Below are 19008 nucleotides of genomic sequence, written 5' to 3' on the forward strand. Positions count from 1 at the left end.
CGAGTGCTCAGCTCGAGACATGCTTGATTATGTTATTTTTTGTACTCTATCTCTTGAGTTAATCCTTGTGCTAAGTTTTGGCAGCATATGTGTCGTCCTCGGTTTTTTCTCGTGAGATACGAACTGACTCTTCTTTTTATTTTTGAGTTTGTGAAAATCAGAGAGTCGCCACCGACTTTTATTTTATCCAATTAAGGAAAGGTTTATAAAAGAAACAGAAAAAGACCTTTAAGAGATTTTGGGTTCGGGGGTAGGTTATACAAAGGGAAGGTATTAGCACCCCTTTGTATCCATGGTTATCCATGGGCTCTTAATTGCTTAGCTCACTTGTTTGAATCATTTATCTTGCTTTGAAATGCTTGTATGTGGTTTTAAAATACCTTTGTAAATTAACTTTGTAATGATCCTTGTGCGAATGTATACAAAGTGTTTTATCTTTCGAAAGATGTTTTGAAAAAAGATCTTTAACTTCGTAATGATCCTTGTTTGGATATATACAAAGTATTGTCTTTTTTGAAAGTTTTGTTTTGAAAAACAGTGATATGTGAAACATTTGTTGTTTTGATTTGAGCAAGCAATTAGGAGATCTACCCTAAATTTATAAGGTCTTTTCCTATTTTCTTTTAGAAAATTTTCTTTGACTGGATACAGAATGAAGTTTACTTGAATTGTATTTGAAACAGTAGAATTGTTTTTGAAAAGAATAACAGAGGGATTACCCTAAGAGGTGCAAGTGTGATCGTGTTCTGATTCAGATATTTTTGTCTTTTGAATTTAGTGATCTAGCGCTTTAGTTATTATCTTTGACATACACGCAGTTTTATATGTACAGAGATTTAAAGTGCGGGAATGTAAAATGCGGAAAGTAAATCTACGCTATTACATCGATTGTGCGAGAAATGTAAATTGCAATAAGATAAAGGGAAGTATTTTTGAATTTTTTGGATGGTTGATTTTAATTAAGATTAATGCATAATTAATTTAACTAAAAGGTTAGGAATTAGAAATAAAATTTAAACCTAAAAAATTAAGTCTAAAATATGTCCAAATTGTTTGTTAATTAATTTTAAAATAAAATTAATTTTTTTGGGATTTTTGAATTTGTTTTGGAAATTATTAACATATAATTATATAAACAATTATACACATAAATTAAACTTAATGAGAAAAATATTCTTATTATGTACAAAATTAGTCTATAATATATAAACTTGATTAAATAATAAAAAAAAAGAAAATATTTTTTTTGATTTTTTGATAGGTTAGAAATAATTAAAAGATAAATATAACAATATTATCTAATTAATTAAACAAAATATTTCAATTGTTAAGAAAAATAAAATATTTTTATGTCAAAAATTAATTAAGCATTTTATCAAATTAATGGTTAAAAGAAAATATTTTTTGTGTTTTGTGATTGGTTGATTTTAATTTAAATGCAAAATATAGAAATTATTAATTAAATATGCAGGGGGTGTTAAATTGAAACAGAGAAATAAACTGAAATCAGTTGTTTTTTTGCGTTTGGGCCTAAAACCAGGGGGTGTGGTTAACAGTTCGTGCAAGGCCCAGTTCAATTGTTTCTACTCTTTTTTGAATTTAAGTCTGGTGGGTCCCACATTTTTAAGTAACAACCAATCACGTTTTAACGTTTTGCCACGCAAGCCATGGACCTGTTGACTGGCCAATGGGAAGACTAGAAGGAGCCACGTGAGCAAGTGAGCCACCCCTGGACTTGTTGACCACCGGAACAGTAATTCCGGTCTTCTTCTCCGGCTAGGCATACTCTTTCCTGCGAAAATAGGTCAAATAAATACCAAAAAAGGACCCTACCCCCCTAAATCAAGGTCTGGGAATCCATTGGTGGTGTTAGTTTGTCTTGAAACGGCCTGGTTTAGGAGATTCGAAGAAGAATGTAAACACACGGTTAACAATGGCAACCTATGTTCTGGACGTTAGAGCTCTCATGCTAGGGTTCAAACCTGACCTAATGATCATTATAAACTCAACCATAACCGTTAGACATGATAACAACGCATAAATGAAGAGTTTGAATTCAATGAAATTTACCAAACCGGAGAGTGAGAGAACTCGAGTTTCAGGTCCTTATGAACTTGGCTATTGATCCAAACTTACTCAAACAACTCCCAGGAGGTGATTTATGGACTTGGTTTGCTTTGAATTTAGCTGCAAAATCAAACACGAAAATTAAAGTTTCTTTGTGATTTTTTTTGAAATATGGAGTGAGTTTGTGCTATGCTCTTGATGGATCTTTGTGTGTGTGTGTGTGTTTACTGAAGTATTCTACTTCATTTATTGGCCATGAATGTGCTGCAAACTTAAGCTAAGAAGCATTCATGATCTTTGAACTTTTGAATTTTTAATATTAAAAATCTTTGAACTCTTTGGCCATGGCTTTGAATTTCTTCATCCCTGTTGCTCTAGGCCTGCCATGTACTTCTATGCTGCAGAGTTGAATCAATTTTGATGGCTTTTTCTTAAGAACAAAGCATTGTATCATTATCTCACACCATTTCTTTTTTTAATTTAACTTTATATGTAATAAAATTAAACTAAAAAAGAAATAAAAATGTTATGGGCCTTAGGTTGGTCATGGGAGGCCCTTAGCCTCATTAGAATCATGTTTGGATCATGAAAACTTGGCCTCTTTTGGAAAAAAAACATTTTTGATCAATGTTGGTTTCATGCATTTTCCCAAAAAATAGCCAACTTCAACAAGGCATAAATCCCTCAATTTTGATCATATGAAGGAGTTCTTGTACTTTTTAGAAACCTCAAGATATCCTCTACAAGCTACTTTGGAAATTTTTTTCATTTGGAGAAGTTATCTTGATGTTATGGCCTTTGACAAAAAACCACTTTTTGTTGACTTTGAAAATGACCTGTAATGTCTGAGCTCATATTTTTCAAATGGTGAATCCAATGACCATGGGATCAATTGCATTTGAAAGATAATTGAATTTCCTTCAAAACAAGCTTTGGTTGGAATTTTTTGAATGAACGAGGAGAGAATTATGGCCGGTCAAAGTTTAGTTGACTTTTTAGGAGAAAACCCTAATTTTGAAACTTAGGGTTTTGTTGATTTCTGATCTTTTCTTGATGAATTATGATCAAACATTGATCAAATGATGAATCTTTTGACAAAATATGGATGTTGACAAAAAATTTCATTTTTGACTGTCTGTTGACTTTTCGGTCAAACTGGTCGTCTGTTGACTGTTTGAGCTGCTGATTGTGCGTCTGAGCGAATTGAAGTTTGAAAATTTGTCTGATGGTACTTTGAGACATATGGAGGTCCATGAAATCCATTTGAGGTCTCAAAAAACTCGTTCTCCTGAAAAAAACAAAAACCCTAGTTAGGGACTGTTTGTGTAGGAGACAGTTAAGCGTACCTGATTTTTGTACAGTGCTGAGTCTCTGCTGATCATGTGATTATCAGAAGACTTCTAGAACAAAAATATTGGAATTTTGAAATGCAATAGATTGATTTGATTGATGGTACAAAACACGGAGAATCGTGCTGTCAGCGGGTTTGACTGTCAACTGGCTGTCCGGGCATTAACATAATAGTTAAAGTGAAAATTCAACAGTTAAAGTTAATTTTTTCTTTTTGTTTTTTCGTTGTGTTAATGGTGAAAATTTATTTACATGAGTTGTTTAGAAAAACACAAAACATAATAAATAAATACAATATACCGTATGTGAACGAAATTACCGATAATAACTTTGAAAATTATTTAATGCACAGAAGAATAAATATTTAACTAGCAATGAACACACATAATATTATCTTGATAATTAAACGACAGTACGACAGATAGTACGATACTTAATACTGACAGCACAAATATTACATAATATAATGAACAGTTCGACAAATAAAATAAACGGTACATTATTTGAAAGCGAAAGATACGACAAACTTTAAAAATGACGATTAAAAACCCATGCTATAAATAACAACATATGGATGAACGGGAGTGTAAGCAACCCAGGTCCGCATTTTTCAGGACTATGCAAACAGAAAAAAGACATGATCACCACCAAAATAGTGATGACCATAAGAAAACACGTACCCATCCACTTTGCCATTTTTGCCGGGGAAGAAGAGAAAATAATTATGAGATAGAAATTTGAGAAATGAGTTGAAATTTGATGTGAGAATTTATGGAAAAAATGAGAGGTATTTATAGAGTGAAAAGAAGGATAGAGACGTTGGGGAATGAAGTGATTCCGTACAAAAAAGGAAAATTTGAGTGGTAGTAGGATTTGAAAGAAAGTGTATGGTAGGGTTTGAAAAGAAAGATGTGTGGAATAAAGTTAGGATTTGATTTGAAAGAAAGAGATTTGAAAAGAAAGGAAGAGATTTGAAAATAATAGAAGAGATTTTGAAAATAATAATATTGTACAAAAATTAGTGGGAAACAAAAATTAATAATAATTTACTTGTTACCAATACAGTCTGAATCCCTGGACTCTGCGCCTGCAAAATTTAATTCTGTACCAATTGCGTCAGTACTATTTATCTGCAAATAAATCTCAAATAAATAGCGTGTGTGAAGTAATAAACAGTACTTGGCGTGTGTGTAAGAATAAATTCAACAGCGAACCAAAATACCGTATAAAAAAAATTCTAAAAACTGAGTATTCATAAAATCAGGATATTTATGAAATAAAATCAAGATTATATGAAACTCCCAATTTTTAGACAGAAGTTTGTTGCCTTCTTTCTGAAAAAAGATGCGGGCAAATTTTGGGGTATAACAGTTGCCCCTATTCAATCTTCTTAAACCTGAAGAGACCAATTGGAATCTGAAGGTAGAAGATGATTGAATATTTAGATGCCCTGAAAATTTGCACTTACCTCCACCGGAAGTGATGTTGGAATTTGCACTGAGTGCTGTCTGAGAAATGTCGTTGGCAGATCAAAACATTACCTGAGATGGGCTTTCAGAAGCCATCTAGCAAATGTGTTGATGGTTTGTTCATCAGAATGAATCCATTGATTATATCTTGATGAAGGATTTGAAAACCTCTGCGTTGACTGTAACACCCCAAATCTACCCCTCAAATAATAAGAACAAACAGAGTATAAAATATCGAAACAAGCAACAAATTTGAGGCATCACATATTCGACTTAAACCAACTACAATTCATGCTCAAGGTACATGGATACATAACACTTATATCAGAAGAAACTCATAATTCATCGAACATATAAATCCAAACAACTTCATCATAATGCAGCGGAATCCAAATAACAACATAATATCCAAGTCTTATATTCTTGTCATCATGGCACAATAGGTCCAAAACGTCTCCACAAGACTTAACATCAAAGTTCAAGAAAATATAATCGACATAAAACAAGAAACAAGCAAGTATCGCAAACAACCCCCCCGAGTGCTACGTATCAGAGCATTGACACACCGACTCGAGCTATAAGGTACACGGCTACACCACGTCGTTACCTGCACGTTACCAACGGAGGGTAACATTTAAACATAAGGGGTGAGATATCATTCATTATAAAGAAACGTATGATAATATTCTAAGCAAGAGAAAAGATCATACATTGGTCACCACTTCTCATCCCCATACTCAATACAATGATTTCACAACACATAATCAACTTAAGGAACGGTAACAATGTCATCAATTCAACTATGACAATATATACAATCCGTAAGTAAGATTCCACACAATTGCAACAAACATCTCATCATCAAGTCACCACATCATAATCAAACAAGACTCGAATGCAATTCATATGTGACTCGACTTATGCAAATGCATGTGGTACAATTTGGAGTAAAACTCCCACGTCTCAAGATTTGCCATTGGGCACACCGTAGCTAATTGCCATTAAGGCCATCGTCACTCTTTACCATTAAGGCCACCGTCTCTTTATGCAATGGATGTGACTCACTAAATGCAACATCCATACAAACACGACATTCACCAATACATCACAAATACCGACTAAACATCATTACTTTTATAATAATTCACCACTTCCCAATCACGTCGCTACGTTGCATCATCATACAGCAACACATCACTTCACCCCACAAATTATAACATCATACAAATACATTTAAAGAAGGATTTAAAAAGGTTTATAAGCATTCCTAATTCATATTCATTAGAAAGGTCTCAATTATAGCTTCGCATAGGTTCAAACGGCACTTAAAAAGGAGTTACGGTTCAAAAGTTACATCATTTCAAAGTTTAGGAAAAGTTCTGCAAAACAGGGTTCGCGGCGCCAACAAGGTTCGCGGCGCGAACTGAACGAATCCAAAAATCCCTAACTTTCTACCAAGAAGTTCGCGGCACCAACAAGGGGTCGCGGCGCGAACTGAGCAGATCCAGTTTTTCCCAAGTTTCTGCCAAGAGGTTCGCGGCGCCAACAGTGGTTCGCGGAGCGAACTGGCGATTTTTAGAAAACCCCAAACACAGAAAACAGCATACGAAACACATTCAAAAACCCCTAAACTCAACACAATCAAGTTGGAAAACACCAAGCATCACGAATATCAGTAGAATACATGTTATAGACACAATTATAACACCTATTATGGGTCTTCTAACATCATAACATCTTCAATCATGCTTAGATTCACAATTTCATAGAAGTCAATTATAAACTCTAACAATCTCTATTCAATTTCTACACAATCATGGATAACAACATGTAATCAAAACCCCACCCAAAACATCATCATACATCCCTTTAGCATGAAAGAATCCCACACTTACCTTAGGTTTTGGATTGAAGCCAACTCTATCTTCAACCTTGAGATTCTCCTCTTTCTCTTCACTCTACTCTTTTCTTCTTTCACCAAAAACCCCAAAATGAACTTCTAATTTCTATTTCCTCTAAAACCCTTGTTTTAGTTAAACCCTTACTATCTTAAATTACTAATGGGCTCTAACTAACACCCCTCACTTACTAATACCGACTTAGGCCCAATTATCAACAACACTTACTATCTTATATTATTACTAATAATTCCCAATCAAAACAACATAAAATCAATCAAGCATATAATTAACACATAGTTCACAATTAATTCACATAAAATAAGGAATTAAAGAAAAACGGTCGTTACAACTCTCCCCCACTTAGAATATTTTCTCCTTGAAAATTACCTCAATCGAATAACTCAGGATACGACTCACGCATTTTGCTCTCCAATTCCCACGTCATACTTTCACCGGTAGTTCCCGACCAAACCACATTCACCAAAGCAATCTCTTTTCCTCTAAGCGCCTTCGTTTCTCGATCCTCAATTCTTATCGGCATAGTCTCCACCGTGAGATTATCCCGCACTTGTACATCATCCATATGAATTACATGCGAAGGATCAGGAATATACTTCCGAAGTTGCGACACGTGAAACACATCATGCAAATTCGAAAGATTAGGCGGTAAAGCCACCCTATACGCCACATTACCAACCTTCTCTGAAATCTGATACGGTCCAATAAAACGAGGAGTAAGCTTCTTCGACTTCAAGGCTCTCCCTACTCCGGTAACCGGCGTAACTCTCAAGAATACGTGATCACCAGCTTGGAATTCTAAATCTTTCCTCCTCTTGTCATGGTAACTCTTCTGCCTACTTTGCGAAGTCTTCATCTTCTCACGGAACAACTTAACCTTCTCGGTAGTTTCTTGAACAATCTCAGGTCCAAGTACTACACTCTCACCCGTTTCATGCCAACACAACGGAGTCCTACACCTCCGACCATACAACGCTTCAAACGGTGCCATACCGATACTCGAATGGTAACTATTGTTGTATGTGAACTCTATCAATGGAAGATAAGTATCCCACCTACCTCCCTGCTCAAGAACACAAGATCTCAACAAATCCTCCAAAGATTGAATCGTTCTCTCTGTTTGACCATCGGTCTGAGGATGATACGCCGAACTCAACCTCAACTTAGAACCCAACGCCTCTTGCAAACTCTTCCAAAAATCTGAAGTGAACCTCGGATCTCTATCCGAAACAATACACAAAGGAACACCATGCAACTTCACAATCACACGGACATAAATTTTCGCCAACTTTGAAACCGGATAAGTGATGTTAATAGGTATGAAATGAGCCGACTTCGTAAGCCTATCAACGATCACCCAAATCGAATCATGTCCTCTCATGGTATTCGGCAAACTTGTCACAAAATCCATGGAAATACTATCCCATTTCCATTCAGGAACTTCCAACGGTTGCATTAAACCAGCAGGCTTCTGATGTTAACCTTCGACTTCTGACAAGTCAAACATGCGTACACAAATTGAGCTATGTCACGCTTCATTCCAGGCCACCAAAACAAATTCTTCAAATCTTGGTACATCTTCGTAGCTCCGGGATGAATAATCAGATTACTCTTATGACCTTCCTCAAGAATAGATCTTTTCAAATCCACATAATCAGGTATACAAATCCGATCACGGAACCTCAACACACCGTGCGCATCTAACTTGAAATCACCATCCTCAGCTTGATCGACTCCAATCATTGAATCAACCAATTTCACATCCAACTTCTGGGCTTCTCTGACACTATCCAGAAAATCATTGTTAATCTTCAACATACCCAATCGAACACTCGTAGGGGTCACTTCACATACCAAACTCATATCTCGAAATTGCTCAATTAATTCCAACTTCTTAACCATCATTGCCGACATATGCAAAGTCTTGCGACTTAAGGCATCAGCAACAACATTAGCTTTTCTTGGATGATAATTCAAACTGAAATCATAATCTTTCAACAGTTTTAACCACCTTCGTTGTCTCATATTCAATTCCTTCTGATCAAACAGATACTTCAAACTCTTATGGTCGCTAAAGACTTCAAATCTAGAACCTTAAAGATAATGTCTCCAAATCTTCAACACGAACACTACAGCAGCAAGTTCTAAATCATGCGTAGGATAGTTCTTCTCATGAACTCTCAACTGTCTCGATGCATAAGCAACAACTTTACCATTTTGCATGAGCACACCTCCTAAACCCGTCTTAGAAGAATCACAATAAACCCCAAACGATTCTTCCGGATTAGGCAATATCAAAATCGGTGCCGACGTCAACCTTTTCTTCAACTCGGTAAAACTATCTTCACAAGAAACATCCCACACGAAAGCCTTACCCTTACAAGTCAACTTAGTCAACGGAAGGGCTAACTTAGAGAAACCTTCAATGAACCTTCTATAATAACCAGCTAGTCCCAAAAAGCTTCGAATCTCGGTAGCCGACTTAGGAGTATCCCATCTCAACACGGCATCAACTTTAGACGGATCCACGGCAATGCCATCACCAGAAATGACATGCCCCAGAAAACTAACTTCCTTCAGCCAGAACTCACACTTGGATAACTTAGCATACAACTTCTTCTCTTTCAAGACTTGCAATGTCAACTTCAAATGCTCAGCATGATCTGATTCTGATTTAGAGTAAATCAAAATGTCATCAAGGAACACCACCATAAAATGATCCAGATATTCATGAAAAATACGATTCATGTACTCCATAAATACCCCAGGTGCATTCGTAACGCCGAAGGGCATCACGGAATACTCATAATGTCCATAACGTGTTCTGAAAGCCGTCTTCTGCATGTCCTCATCTTTCACTTTAATCTGATGGTAACCCGACCTCAAATCGATCTTGCTAAACACACGAGCACCAACCAATTGATCCATCAAGTCATCAATTCTTGGAAGTGGATACTTGTTCTTGATTGTCACGTTATTCAACTGACGATAATCAATACAAAGTCTCATACTTCCATCTTTCTTCTTAACCAACAACACTAGAGCTCCCCACGGCGACACACTAGGTCTCACAAACCTCTTCTCAAGCAATTCTTCCAACTGCTTCTTCAATTCAGACAATTCAGATGCAGACATCCTATACGGTACCATAGACACAAGTCTAGTACCAGGTACAAGATCAATAGAGAACTCAACATCTCTCTCAGGCGGTACATCAGGAGTATCATCAGGGAAAACTTCAGGAAAATCGCACACTACCTTCAATTCTTCTATGATCGCTTGGTTCTCAATAGACATTGATGCAACCAAGGCAAACACTTGAACATCCTCTTTCACCAACAAACGAAACTGTCTAGCGGACAACAACTCAACACCTTCCTCTTCAGGAGAAGAAAACCTCACAGACTTATCATAGCAGCTGAGGTGAACACGGTTATGCTCTAACCAGTTCATCCCTAAGATCACATCCAAACCTCTCAACGGCAAGCACACAAAATCAACAAGGAAGTCTCTGTCAAAAATCGACACTGGACACTTCAAACACACAAGAGAAGTGGTCACCGAACCCTTAGCCGGAGTATCGACAACCATCTCTCCGTTCATAGAAGACAACACAAGACCCAATCGATTAACACAATCAACAGATATAAAGCAATGAGAAGCACCAGTATCAATAATAGTAATTAAAGGAATGTTATTAATGAAACAAGTACCTCTGATGAGCGAATCCTCACTAGTGGTCTGAGTTCCCGACAAGGCAAACACCTTTCCACTAGATTGCTCCTTCTTTGGCTTCTGACACTTGCTTCCAATATGTCCTTCTTCACCACAGTTGAAACACACCATCTGCTTATGCTTGCAAGCAGGTGACGTATGTCCAATCTCTCCACAACGGTAACACCTCATGGCACCAGCAGTACACACAGTGCTCTTATGGCCAACCTTGCCACACTTGAAGCACGTAACACCAGCCGGTGCATCTCCCCCACTAGTTCTCTTGCCATCAGTAACTTTCTGCTTACCCTTACCACTCGAAGCGTCATAAGGCTTACCACGACCTTGATAACCCTTACCCCTCTTCTCACTTATCACACGATAATGAGCATTATTGTCCTCTTCATAGATCCGACAACAATCAACCAAATCAGCAAAGATGCGAATCTTCTGGTAACTAATCGCCTTCTTAATCTCTGGACGCAACCCATTCTCAAACTTAATGCACTTGGAAAACTCACCATTAGGTCCATCATAGTATTGGTAAAACTTAGCCAATTCACCAAACTTAGCAGCATACTCCACCACAGATTTGTTCCCTTGACTTGCCACGGACATCTTCAGGAAGGTACTTCCTTAAGAACTCCATGCGAAACACAATCCAAGAGATCTCTTCACCACTCGCTTCCAATCTCCTACGGGTCTCTAGCCACCAATCATCCGCCTCAACTGCTAGCATATGAGTCCCATACCGAACCTTCTGTTCAGGAGTGCAATCCATGACACGGAAAATCCTCTCAATCTCCTTAAGCCATGTCAAAGCGCCATCAGGATCATAAGTTCCCTTAAACACAGGAGGGTTCTCTCTTTGGAGGGTAGCCAAACTCCCAGAAGCATCACTCTCTCCACCATTCGGTTGGTTCTCCAAAGCTTGAGCCATTGCTTCCAAAGCAGCAGCTATTGCAGCATCATTCCTTCCCGCCATCTCAACTCTTCACTACAACACAAAAGCAATCAGCACAAAACAACAATACAACATTGTTAGACCACACTACGACACAACACATAGCCGGACAAGACCAACCATTACTCTGATACCACTATTGTAACACCCCAAATCTACCCCTCAAATAATAAGAACAAACATAGTATAAAATATCGAAACAAGCAACAAATTTGAGGCATCACATATTCGACTTAAACCAACTACAATTCATGCTCAAGGTACATGGATACATAACACTTATATCAGAGGAAACTCATAATTCATCGAACATATAAATCCAAACAACTTCATCATAATGCAGCGGAATCCAAATAACAACATAATATCCAAGTCTTATATTCTTGTCAACATGGCACAATAGGTCCAAAACGTCTCCACAAGACTTAACATCAAAGTTCAAGAAAAGATAATCAACATAAAACAAGAAACAAGCAAGTATCGCAAACATTCCCCCCGAGTGCTACGTATCAGAGCATTGACACACCGACTCGAGCTATAAGGTACACGGCTACACCACGTCGTTACCTGCACGTTACCAACAGAGGGTAACTGATCGTACCTGATCAGAAGAATCGTCGTAGGCTGCTCGGACTGGATCTTCTAGGAAGGAGAAGGGGGGGTGTACCTGCAAGGTACTCCGATGCCAAAGTAAGTTGACGAGCAAAGGAGCACAAGTACTAGCTAAGAGTGAGTAAGAATTGAATACCTGACCCTCTAGTTAAAGAGGGTATTTATAGCCCCCAGCGCTGGGCCATGATCTCGCTATTGGGTTGGATTCCCAAGCCCAACTAGGAGACTGCCAGGTTTCCTGAGCGGAAATATCGGAGGTGCGTGCATGCCCTCTGTCCTGGTTAACCGCTCCGAAGTTAAAGGGGGACGCGGTCTTTTAGGAGCCACGTGGAATACGTGTTGCTCGGAGGGTTGAATATGAAGGAGCCCTGCGCGGAGCAGGGTCCTCGGCAACGGAGGTGTTCGCGGGGTCGTCAGTGCCGAGCACGTCGGTGTCATATGCTCGGGGATATAGGGCAGCCGAGCATGTCTAAGGTGGGCATCTTATCTGCGTAGGAGGGCCGTAGAGGAACGTGGGCCTCTGAGGTTTATTGGGCCGAAAATCATAGTGGGCCTAAGCTTGGCTCAGTCCAGAACAGGAGCCCCCCAAGTCGGAGTTTTCTGGTCAAGAAGCTGTGACTTTACCTGATGCTCGGGCTGGGGAGATGCTCGATTAGATGGCTCCTCGTCAACCAGTTGTTCTCGGAGAAACAGCCTGTGGAGGGACAAAACGTCGCGCGTGGGCGACACGTGCTGACGTGGCATAGGTAATAATGGCCTAGGGTCTAGGAGGCGGCGCTTGTCAGGAGAAGCGACGCTTCGCCTTCCGAGCCCTTTCCCTATAAAAGGGGGCGAATCCTCTCATTTGGAAGTTTCACTCTCTCTGTTTACCTGCTCGGCATCAGACAGGCGTTCCCCGGAAGATACTCTTCCAGATTGTTCACCATACCATTCGTCTACCGAGAAGCTCATCCGGTCATCGTCACCATGTCTTCACGTAAGTTCGCTTCCCTCTTCGTTGCTTTATTCTTTTCCGTAGGGTTTGTGTGCTTTATTTTCGCGGTCGTCGTCGTAGACGTAGGCTGGAATCAACGAGCGATCGTTGTTTCCTCCTCGGGTTATCCAGGCGATGCCCGGGGGTTAGTATAGGTCGGCGGACTAGATGACGTGGCGTTGGGCCACCGTGCTTGTTCGGATGATTTTTCGTTGTTATGTCGCGTCCTTTCGCGAGTCCTCGGCTGACGGGCGTCTTTCCTCGATGGGGGTTTAGCCGGGGGCTCCGCCGCTCCTGCTCTACCCTTTCGCTTGCATTGCGGTGGAAGGGTGGATTTGATGAACTGTCGAATTCACTTTCTCCCTTCTGCGTGCAGGTGAATCTGATTCGAGCGCTAGCTCGGAGTCCGGCTCGGGATCTGATTCGTCGTGGAGTAGCGAGTCGGATGCCTCGACGGCCACAAGTTCAGACGTCGAGATCATCGAGGATCAAAATGCGCCCTCTCTGGCCGACGACGACCATGTTGATTCTCCCGGCCCGGACGCCGAGGGAGGGGTCTCCCCAATGCCCTTGTTTAGTTACGAATGCACGGTTGCGGCCGACTGGATAGCCGAGGAAGCCTTAACGGTCACTTCCCGATACACTGAGTCTCTAGATGGGGTCTTTACAGAAATCGAGGTTTTGAGAGAGGGCGAAGCGCCGAATTACCAAGTGACGTGCCCGTCTCAGGACGAGCGCATATGTTCTCGGTTCAACGGGGATGGCTTTGCGATGTACGAGAACGTGTTCAAGGAGCTCGGCTTCCGACTGCCCTTCTCCGACTTTCAGAAATCGATGATGGCGTTTCTAAATTTGGCGCCGTCCCAAGTGCACCCCAATGCTTTTGCTTTTATGCGAGCATTCGAGATTGTTTGTGATTACTTGGGTATTGGCGCCACGACCACATTGTTCGGCCGGTGCTTTCGTGTTCAAAGACAGGCGGCAGACGGGCGATATGGTTGGGTCTCGTTCAAGAATGCCGAGCGGAAGCTCTTCGGGATATACACTGACTCTGTGAAAGGTTTCAAGGATCGATACTTTGTCGTTCATCCGCTCAGCCCGGCGGCTTACCACGATGTGTCGGATTCCGTGGTCCTTCGTGACGCCGACGGGGAGTTAGTGAGGGGTGAGGACGGGCAGGTAGCAAGGGAATTCTGTACGAGGTTCCCGTTTTTCTGGTGGAAAGGTCACTTCTCGTCTCCCCCTAAACATTACGTTTGGGAAGATGGGGACCTGGACGAGCAAGACGCAAAGTCCTATTCGGTCCTATGCAAATATGTGGACAGCTTTACTATGTCCCGGTGGGTGACGAGGAATGGGAGTCCCGTATTGGACGAGAATGGTGTGCCGGTCGTGGAGCAGCGGCCTATTAATACCAAGGCTCTGCTATCTTGTCGGACTCCCGAGGAGACTCGGGCGTTGTTAGGTTGTGCCTATTCACCCTGCTTTCCTTTTTCTATCCTGTGTTTTCGCTAACTCCTTTTATTTTTTCTTTGCAGATGCCATGCCGGAGAAGGAGGATCCAGTCCTGAAGATGGCCCTGGATGCAAAGAGGAATCAGAAGAAGAAGAAGAATCGGGGCACTGGTGCTGCAGAGAACTCGGCCTCAGCAGGTTCTCCTCGGATGAAGGAGGACGAGAGGTCTTCCAAGAGACCTCGTGCTACCGAGGGGCGCCATGAGCCGTCGAGCTTAGGTCCCGAGCGTGGTTTTGTATTGCCTCCTTGCTACAAGGATGGAGGTTATTTTGAGAAGTTTCCCATGGTTACTTCTCCGGATGAAGCTCGTCGGATCGGTGAGATGGACCCTCCGTCCCTTCAGAAACAGCTGGCGTGCGACGGTGCTGCCGTGATGAGGGTTTTGGGGATGGCCCAAATGTTAGCCAGTGGTGGCTCGGGCTCGTCCGAGGCCCTGAAGGAGGCGGAGGCGGCAAAGAAGACTGCCGAGGATAGGGTGATGACCCTGGAGACTGATCGCAAGGAGTTGAAGAGAAAGATCGACGCGGTTCTCAAGCAGAAGGACGGGGAGATTGTGGCGAAAAAGAAAAAGCTCGCCGACCTTCGGCTTGAGTGGGCTCCCTCGGCTGACGAGTCGTCGGATGTGGCCACTCTGCAGACCAGGGCTGAATTCGTGGAGAAGATAGATAGCCTAAAGATAAGCTTGGCTGACATGGCTGAAGTCGGTTTCGAGCGTGCTGTTCGTCAACTGAGGCTTCTAAACCCTGGTTTGAAGGAGGATAATATCGGGCTTTCTTCGAAGATTGTGGACGGCGCGTTGGTGCCCGAGTCTCCAGAGAGTGAAGAGTAGATAGTGGTCCTGGGCCTGCGTGCCCTTCTTCTTCGGCCTGCGTGCCATTTTATCTTTTGTCGGGTAATGCCCGGAGTACTTTGGGGGCCTGCGTGCCCGGCCTTTTGAATGTAACCTTTGGATATCGTCGACCAAGTTGGTCGGCAATTTTAATGTTCTATAATTTTGCTTGCTTATACCTGTTTATCTGCACTTTCGGCGTTGTCGTAGTATGCTCGTGTTTTGATAACTTTCCTGTTGTGCTCGTATGACGGGGTATCTCCTCCATACTTAGAATATTTTTCGATTGCTTTAGGTAACTGATGACTTATGCTCGGATACGCCGGAGAGTTACTTATGTTCTTGTGATATTATCGGTTTTGTGGACTATGCTCGGCCTAGATTGATTGCCCGGGCGTGTTGAGTACGGCCCGGGTGCGCAGAGCAGGTGTGCGCTGTTAGCGAGTACGAGTCCATAATAATGGCCAAGTCTTCGCGGCGTGAACGGTCCCATCGCGAGCTGGGGTTCTGCCATGCAGGTACTTCCACGGAGGGTCTAGGTGTAGAGTCTTCCGTGTGGTCGGTTCTCCCATTTTGTGGTAGTATCCGACCGTTGCTGTCGTGGAGTTCTCGCGTTCGTACCTACGACGCGGGTCCATACCCGGTTAGCACCCGTGTTGGATACAGGCGTCCGGGGGTGTTAGGTCGGGTCTAACTGTAGTAACGTCTGAGTTTTTCAGCGTTCCAGGGCCGAGCAAGTCTTACTCCGAGTAGATCCTCGAGGTAGTAGGCGCCGTTCTCTGTTTTATCGTAAACTCGGTACGGGCCTTCCCAGTTTGGGGCTAGTTTTCCCTCGCGCGAGTCTTTCATGTTTCTGCGGAGTACAAGGGCGCCGATTTCAAATTCGCGCTTTATAACTTTGGCGTTATGGCGAAGGGCTATTTGCTGTTTTAGTTTAGCTTCTCGGAGGGAGGATCCTGCTCGGATCTCCTCTACCATATCGAGCTCTTCCCTCATGGCCTCGTCGTTAAGTTCTTCCTCGAGGGGGGATTCGGTGCGCCGAGAAGGTTCTCGGATTTCCACGGGGATTACGGCTTCGGTGCCGTAGGTTAATCTGAAGGGAGTCTCGCCCGTGCTCGAATGGGGCATCGTCCTATACGCCCAAAGTACGCTATGTAGTTCTTCGACCCAAGCTTTTTTAGCTTCGCCGAGCCTCCTTTTCAGTCCTCGGAGGATGACTCGGTTGGCTGCCTCCGCCTGCCCGTTCGTTTGAGGGTGTTCGACTGAGGTGAAGTGTTGTTTCGTGCCGAGCTTGGCCACGAATTCTTGGAACTTCCTATCGGTGAATTGGGTGCCATTGTCGGTGATTATAGCCTGTGGCACCCCGAACCGAGCGAGTATGTTTCGTTTGTAGAAGCGTAGCACGTTTTGAGATGTGATTTTGGCGAGAGGTTCGGCCTCTATCCATTTCGTGAAGTAATCCACGGCGACCACCAGGTACTTATTCTGGTATGATCCGACTGGGAAAGGGCCGAGGAGGTCCATTCCCCAGGTGGAGAAAGGCCAAGGAGAGGAGAGGGATTTAAGCTCGTTGGGGGGAGCTAGGTGCATGTCGGCATGCCGCTGACATCTGTCGCATTTCTGAACATGCTCTTTGGCGTCCTGCTGCATAGTCGGCCAATAATAGCCGGCTCTGAGGGCTTTCCTCGCCAGCGACCGACCGCCGAGATGTTGGCCGTTAATCCCCTCGTGAAGCTCTTGCAATACTTCTAGTGCCTGCGAGCCGTCGATGCATTTAAGAAGTGGGACGGAGAAGCCTCGTCGGTAGAGTTTATTTTCGATGACTGTGTACGAGCAGGCTCTCCTCTTAATGGCTGAGGCTTCCTTCGGGTCGTCGGGAAGCTCGTCGTTCGTGATGTATTTGTACACCGGGGTCATCCAGCATTGGTCGTCTCCGATGGCAAACACTTGTATGGCTTGCGTGTTTTTGCCTATGCTTGGATCGAACAAGATCTCTTGTATCACTGACTTGTTCCCTCCCTTCTTTCTCGTGCTCGCAAGCTTGGATAAAAGGTCGGCCCGTGAGTTGTGCTCCCGAGGGATGTGTGCGACGTCTGCCTTTGTGAATCTTTTCATCTTTTCTTTGACGAGCGATAGATACTCGGCTAGCGTGTCGTTTTTGGCCTGGTAATCGCCGCTAACTTGGGATGCGACCAGTTGAGAGTCGGTATAAATCATGACTTCCTGAGCGCCCACGTCCTCGGCGAGGCGTAGGCCCGCTAGGAGGGCTTCGTACTCAGCCTGGTTGTTCGATGTGGTGAAGGATAGGACTAAGGATACTTCGATGACGAGCCCCTCGTCGTTCTCCAAGATGATACCAGCTCCGCTGCCCGCGTGGCTTGAGGCGCCATCAACATAGATGGTCCACTTATTCCCGGTGGGTGTTGGGGAGTTGGAGATCGTCGCCATCTCGGCCACGAAGTCGGCGAGTGCTTGGGCTTTTAACGCTTTCCTGCCCTCGTATTGTATGTCGAACTCGGACAGTTCGAGGGACCACCTCAGCATTCTCCCGGCCATGTCTGGTCGGCTGAGAAGTTGTTTGATCGGTTGGTCTGTCCGGACGACAATAGTGTGGGCGAGGAAGTAGTACCTCAGTCTTCTGGCGGCCGTTATTAGGGCTAGCGCGATTTTTTCTATCTGTTGATAGCGGACCTCGGGCCCCTGAAGGGCTTTGCTAGTGAAGTACACCGGCTTCTGCCTGTCTTCCGTTTCTCGGATCAGGGCCGCGCTGGCCGCCTCGCCTGAAACGGCCAAGTAGAGATAGAGAACCTCGTTGCTGTCTGGTCGGGATAGCACCGGGGGTTTGGAGAGCACTTGTTTGAGGTGGGATAAAGCTCGTTCGCATTCCTCGGACCACTCGAAAGCTGCTTCCTTCCGAAGAAGCTTAAAGAATGGAAGTGCGTGCTGGGCGGATTTCTCGACGAAGCGGGATAATGCCGTGAGCATTCCGTTTAGTATTTGGATGGATTTTTTATTGGTGGGGGTAGGGAGGTCTGAGAATGCTCGGCATTTATCGGGGTTGGCTTCTATTCCTCGTTCTGTCAAGTAGAAGCCGAGGAATTTACCTGCCCGTACTCCGAAGGTGCACTTCTCTGGATTGAAGCGCATCCTGCAGGACCTGGCCTGCTTGAAGACCCGCTCGAGATGCAGCGTGTGGTCGGAGTCCTCTCGAGATTTGACGATCATGTCGTCCATATATACCTCGAGTGTGTCGCCGATTTCTCCTCGGAAGACCTTGTTCATCATCCGCTGGTAAGTTGCTCCGGCGTTTTTGAGTCCGAAGGGCATTACATTGTAGTAATAATTGCCCGATTCGGTCATGAAAACCGTGCATTGCTTGTCGCATTTCGCCATGGGAATCTGGTTGTAACCAGAATAAGCGTCCATGAAGGACAACAGTTTATAGCCGGCCGAGTTGTCGACCAGTCTATCAATATTAGGTAAAGGGTAGGCGTCTTTTGGACATGCCCGGTTAACATCAGTATAATCAACACACATTCTCCATTTTCCATTAGATTTTTTAACAAGTACAACGTTTGAGAGCCAAGTTGAATACT

Source organism: Vicia villosa, linkage group LG4 (genome assembly GCF_029867415.1).
Source record: "Vicia villosa cultivar HV-30 ecotype Madison, WI linkage group LG4, Vvil1.0, whole genome shotgun sequence".
NCBI classification, from domain to species: Eukaryota; Viridiplantae; Streptophyta; class Magnoliopsida; order Fabales; family Fabaceae; genus Vicia; species Vicia villosa.